This window comes from Palaemon carinicauda, chromosome 42 (assembly GCF_036898095.1).
Source record: "Palaemon carinicauda isolate YSFRI2023 chromosome 42, ASM3689809v2, whole genome shotgun sequence".
Classification (NCBI taxonomy): domain Eukaryota; kingdom Metazoa; phylum Arthropoda; class Malacostraca; order Decapoda; family Palaemonidae; genus Palaemon; species Palaemon carinicauda.
Window position 1 is genome coordinate 30,682,972 of NC_090766.1, and position 7,226 is coordinate 30,690,197.

The following is a 7,226-nucleotide window of genomic DNA, read 5'->3' on the forward strand; positions in this document are numbered from 1 at the left end:
CAACTCGGATAAATGACCGAGAGGAACATGTAAGTTCTTTGTAAACTTGGCTTTGTTCAGAAATCCAGGTAAGCAACATGTAATAGAGGTCATGCAAACAGTATCTGGCTGCTGCGTGTACTTACTTTGATCCCTGGAACCCTCTAGTAAAGAGTGTCTCATCAGATTAGGTTCACACTAAATAACATGTTTTCCGAATAGGATGTTTGGCAGGAACTTGAATTATTTACCAGTGTTACTACTATTGAAAGTAAGTCTCATATTGAGGTGGTGTGGACATGTTGTAAGGTTGAGTGAAGGGTGGGAGTAAAGGGGGGCTTGGGTGGAACCTATTAGGTGTAGAAAAATTGGAGGGAGTTAAATGATTAGATGACTGATAAAGTGATGGGTTTATAGAAGAAGGGTTTGGTGAAGGAGGATGCTTTCGATAGAAATAGTTGGAGAAGATGTATCAAGCAAACAGCCCCTTTTTTTTTTAGAAATAGCAGTGGGACTGATGGTGAAATTATTTGCCAATGGGGAAGAATGTATATCGATATTCTCAGATGTATGCCAGTGCATTACTGGCATTATAAGTATAGATACAAGACCAACAGAATTAACTATAACATCACTAATAGTCATAGCAGAAGTAGTGGATGACAAATTTAACAAAAGGTTGGTAAACAGATTATAGAATGGACTTAAAATGATTTGGGGAAGGCCTTTCCATCTTTAAATCATCTTTAAATATTTTGTGGTTCATGTTTTGATGAAGCATTGGTCACCCATAATTACTTTTATTCACTCTCTTTTCTTTTACATTGTTTATGATTTGCAACAGTCAACAGAACACTTGGTATAGTTGGCTCCATAAATAAGGTGCACTATTGCTTTGGAGAAAATTCTGGCAACTTTCCACTTAGAGAAACATCTGATTACTATATCCTTCGAAACATTTGGTAACTATCTGTGTCTCAGAATACCGTGATGTGTACCGAAGCTTATGAAATCAACTTTACACAATTCAATGCTTAGGTAAATAGATCAACCATTGCTATAAGGAATTAGGTAATAATTGTTCCTCACTAAGAAACGAATTGGTGGTAGGTAAATGTGAATAAAAAAGAATGTAAATACCCATTTCATTGAAAATTAAGTTAATATAATTATTACTAAATTGACACCGCTTTCCTCAAGAGATTTCCTTTTCTTATTCCCAATCTTGGAAGATATTCGAAGCAACATCATTCAACAAAAGATAAGGATACTAATAGTTTATTACTTTTTCCTCAAATTACTTTTTGATAGGATTTCTAATTTCAATATGCAATATCTAAGAATAATTTCCTTTATTTTATTATTATTATTATTATTATTATTATTATTATTATTATTATTATTATTATTATTATTATTATTATTATTATTATTATTATTATTATTATTAACTAAGCTACAATACTAGTTAGAAAAGAAGCATACTATAAGTCCAAGGGTTTCAATAAAAAAAAGTAGCCCAGTAAGGAAATAAATAAAATGCAAGAAAAGTGATGAAAAATCGAAATAAGATATTCTAAGAGCAGTAACAACATTAAAAGAGACCTTTCATATATTAGCATTAAAAAGAGACTTATGCCAGCCTGTTCAACATACAATCATTTGCTGCAAGTTTGAATTTCTGAAGTTCCGACGATTCAACTATCTAATTGGGAAGATCATTCCAAAACTTAGACACAGCTGGAATAAAACTTCTAGAACAATGTGTAGTATTGAGCATGATGATAGACATAACAACATTCCTAGTATTAAGAATAGGGTGGTACTATTAATGCAAAGGATGGTCAGAATCATGAAAAATCTTATGCAACATGCATAGCAAACAAACAGAACGACAGTGCTAGAGACCTTTATCTAGATCAAGAAAAATAAATATATTACACCATAAGCTCCTGTCCAACAAATTGTGATGAGATTAAGCAGCTGAAGACTAGACAGGAGAAAAATTCTAAAACAAGGGTAATAAAAGATATTACGTTTATCCACACTAGATTGATCACCGAAAATCTTAAGACTTTTTCATTAACCCAATTTTTTGTGCAGTTGAAGAGACACCCCCAATGTGTTTCTCAAAATTGAATTTGATATTAAGAACCACGTTTAGAATTTTAAAAGCCATACAGAGTTTAATATATATATATATATATATATATATATATATATATATATATATATATATATATATATATATATATATATATGTATATATATATATATATATATATATATATATATATATATATATATATATATATATATATATATATATATATATATATATATATATATATATATATATCAATGATGAGAACCGGATATTGCGGAGCTACTGTCCTCGTCCTATATAAAAATATACTTTGAGCTTTGTTAGGATACAACTTCATGCTCAATAATTTGCAGCAAAAACTAATTTTAGCTAGATCTCTATTACGGAATTCAGCAACCTCAGATCTACAGTCAGGAGATGGAATTGATTCACAGCGAGTAAAATCATCTATATATGCAACGATGTTGTTTACTAGGCCAAACCATATGCCATGTGTATATAGTATGAAAAGCAATGGGCCAAGAACACCACCCTAAGGAACACCAGATATCACATTCCTATACTCATTAAGGTGCCCAGCACGTCAACACCAAATGTTTGTGATCTATTACTTAAAAATTCAATAATGATGCTAAGAAAAGACCCACCAACACCCAACTGTATGGTTTTGAGAACAAAGGCCTCATGATTAACATGGTCAAAAGCAGTACTAAAAGCATAGCCAATCATACGATCCTCCTGACCACAATCAATGGATATCTGTACAGCATTAGAAATTGTAAGAAGGGCATCACATGCTCCAGGGCCTTTACGAAGGCCAAATTCCAAACTAAGGAACATATGATTACCTTCAGCAAACCTATTTAGACGTTTTGCCAAAAGACGTATACAGTTTTGATAAAATAGGTGTTGTGGAAATTTGGTGGTAATCACCTGGTAAAGAAATGCCATAAACACATTTACATAATAGTGTAAGATTACTAATTCTCCGTGTGCTGAAAGATCCTCTTTTTGTTAACTTGCTAAAAATGGTGAACTTAGGAGCTAAGAAATCTGCAGTCTTTATAAAAAAAAAGGAAAATACTACTTGGATATACATCTCCATAAGTATCAAGATCCATGAACCGAGCTTTAATTGCACGAAACCGAAAAGCTAAATTAGTTATTTTCATCCTCAGGAACACAGGAATGATGAAGATCCAGTTTGTCATCACTCTGCTTAATGCCAAACTCTTCAGCATAACGGGTTGCATTTTCCTTTCAACAGCGAGTGACAGAGCCCTCTGGTTCAAGTACAAGAGGAACTGTTATGTCTACACCATCAAAGAGTGCAGATTTAAGAATAGCTCACTACTCATGTCCCTGAGTTGTACTAGACTAGAGAGTACTAGAATTTACAATAACCTTAAAGTTGGGAAAGTATTAAACAAATTAGTAGGATTTCTTACAATACGAGTGGTTAAAACATAAAGACAGATATTTCAAAAATCTCCGGGGCCGATAAACAGAATCGTAATGACAATTCTTCATAAATGTGACTTAGAAAGGGGCAGTATGCAAAAATGTCTCTATGTTGTATCATATTATTGGTAATACCTGCATACACAGACAAGGAAACACCAAAATGATAATTTCCAAGGATACTTTTTTTTCCACCAATTATCAGGCTCTTTTTAATACTATTGTGCAAAAACAGTTCTATTGTGAACAAACTGTTATGATTTCAAACCAACTGTAGACGGTAAAACTTTTAGGATAACTCTTTAAATATTTCTGACCTTCTCATCTTCCCAGATTACCCTCCCGTATGTAGCTAGTTCTAAAAGTGTTGTCTTCTCCATCATACGCTTCAATACTATCCAGAGTTCTAAAAGTTTTATTCCAGCTATGACCAGACTGTGAAATAATTTTTCTAATGAAGCAGTTGAATCATTGGAACTTCTGAAGCTCAAACTTACAAGGAAAGTTTATATGTTAAACAGGCCGACGTAAGTCTCTCTTCACAGTTTATGCAGATATTTTATATTGTTTTTCAAAATTTTTCATATAATTTTCAAACTTCATTATTTTCTTTTCTCATTGGGCTAATTTTTCCCTATTGGGGTCATTGGGCATATTTTTAACTATGGTTTTGCTATCCAATGATGATGATAGAAATAGTAAACACAATGATTCTGTATCAAGGTTCCTGCAGTTCAATACAGATTCTAGAAATTACAGGAAATGAGTCTAGAATGTTAACAATAACTATAAAACATCATATTAAACAAGATAAGAATTGGAAATTCTACCCGAATAAAAAAGAACAGTCTATAAGTAAAGTTTAGGCATTTAATTAAGCAATATGTTATGCTTCAGGTAGCAGACTTCATATACGGTATACAAATCACAAAGCCATAGAAATTTTGACAATGTCTATCCAAAGCAAGGAATTCAATATTGTCTGCTGTTTTAGTAGAAGTATGTGATAACGAATTCACCTGAATCTATTTGGCTGGACTTGAGAAAATTACTATTACTCAAGAACAAAATGATACTTATGAGCAATAAAAGAATCATGGCTTTAGCATTTACAGTATGCTAAAGGTCAAAAGCTGGTATTAAAAAGACAAAGAAAAATATGCTAAGATACAATAGTATTCTCGATTTCTTTTCTTGATGTTAATGCTACGGTAATATTCAAATAGCAAGAAACCAGCTTAAACTATGATTTATAGTTCTTAGAGGGCAAAAAATTAAACTTCTGAATGCCAGGAAAGTCATGAAGCCCATTGTTAAACTAAAAGAAATATTTCCATCATGTGGATTTCCATACAAGTAATTTGAGTATTCATTTCTACAAAATAGCCTGGGCTAAAATCAACCTAAGCGACATGTTGCGAGTGGCACTAGTGTGGAAGTGGGGTGGCATCTACGCGGACACTGATTCCATTTGCATCAGGAGCACATCGAATCTCACTGACGCAGTAGGAATGGAATCGGACAGTAGAATAAATAATGCCTTTCTAATTGGTCAGCCTCGGCATAAGGTCTTCAGGATGCTTATGGAGGACATTCAGAAAAATTTCAGGGTATGTTACACTGGAGGATAACAACTTCATAGTAGTTATCATCCAAGAAAATTTTGCAAATTTAATTTTTCGAACCTTAAACCATCATGAAAATACTGTGATATGGCAATAAGTCTGCTCTCTCTCTCTCTCTCTCTCTCTCTCTCTCTCTCTCTCTCTCTCTCTCTCTCTCTCTCTCTCTCTCTCTCTCTCTCTCTCTCTCTCTCTATATATATATATATATATATATATATATATATATATATATATATATATATATATATATATATATATATATATATATAATGTGTGTGTGTATAGTGTATTGTTCGTCTATCAATATAATGTATATTAATAATGTTATTCAAACCCTCATAGCCAAAAAATTTCACATCCAAAACTACAGTTTTCACGTAATGGCTAGCACATACCATTATCCATACCAATATTACAATACAACATATCAAGACTCTTTCTGAACTCTCCTCTCCTCTTCCACAAATTACAGTTGGGGAGTTTAATTTACTTAATTCACCCGCCAGTGGATCCATGCAATTCTCAATCAATAAATATTTATTGTTTCAGTCTAATTGTTTTACTTATCTTCATTCACAGAGTAAAATTTGGGATGCGAATGGGCCTCAAGCTATAACAAGAGATCGCCAAAAATGATAAAGGATGCGCAAACATGAGAGTGCTTCCCATCGAGTCATTGTATCCTATACCTTACCAACAACACAAGAAATACTCAGAAGATAGAAAAGAAACAGACTTGGCAAAGGTAAAACAGGTTGTATAAGGATAAAAGAAAAAAAATTATGGGCATGTCTTAAGCATTACTTCCAAAATATGCTGATAACCTCAAAACTTCTAATATGTCAGGCCTGGTGAAATCAAACTTAAAATTGAAAGTCTTGTTATATATCGTTTCTTTTGTTCAATCATAAAACCCATAGATGATGGATGCAGGAAATTGGGGGAAACACTTTCAGTAGCACTATGAAGTACATTAAAAGTTTAAAGAGATTGAGCAGCAAAATGGAAGAAAATAATGTAGAATATATGTAACTTAGAAGGCTAAAAATTACGGACTATAGTAACATTGCGAAATATATCTTAGGAAATATCTACAGTGGACAACGTGGGGCGCACTGACGGCAATACCCCCTTAGGAGTGATAATTATAGAAAGTAATTGCACATATTTAGGGATATTTACAAATCTAAATCACTTATTTAAAAAAAAAGTAACTATCTATAGGGTGACGCAAAAAAAAAACGGTCATCACCTAAACTTGAATAACTTTTGAAATAAATAATCAATTCCTTTTATTTTCCAGATTTATCAAGAAAAATTAATGTTTTAAGAGTCTACCAAATTCGACTTTCGAGATACCATGGACTACTGAGGAAAAGACATTTATAGTTGAGGCATATATTCGGTTGAATGGTCCAATGATGCCATGTTTGGAGATGGTGACCCAGGCAGTGCACTTCACCGAGTGTAATGGCCTTTGCAGACAGTGCTCAGGGGGTGTGCTACCCCAGAAGATATTGTTCTTACGTGACCTGACAACAGAAAATGTGCCTCGCCTGAAAACCAGACATTGCCAAGGAAGTCTGGCACAGCATCAATCTTGTCGCAAAACCACTGGCACATGATCACTCGCTTCCTCATGTTGTCAGGTGTAAGCTTGTGTTTAATCTGTATCCTATAAGGATACAGGTGGAGATCTGCATTCAAAATTCTCCGCACGGACTCCCGATTGATTTCAAACTCCTGACTTCGCCGTCGCACCGACTTGTTTGGGCTGCAGACAACAGAGTCTGACTGCAGCAATGTAGTGTGGCGTCCTTGATGATTTTGGTCGTCAAGAGTGTGATTGTCAGTTAGTGTCTTTAAAATTGAGTTTATGCACAGTCCCATGGGTTCTGAACTTGTTGACCCATCTGTAGATCATTGAGTGGACAAGAAAATTCTTGACATCTGAACCGTTCTTTGAATTGTAATTGAGCTGCGTGGATAGACTTCAACCGAAAATATGCCTCAACTGTAAATGTCTTTTCCTCAGTAGTCCATGGCATCTCAAA

At 33.7% G+C, this 7,226-nt stretch overlaps 1 pseudogene; it reads left to right on the forward strand.

Moving 5' to 3' along the window:
• Positions 1-6,128, forward strand: part of LOC137633080 (lactosylceramide 4-alpha-galactosyltransferase-like) — a 6,539-nt pseudogene extending 411 nt beyond the window's left edge.
• The last annotated feature ends 1,098 nt before the right edge of the window (positions 6,129-7,226 follow it).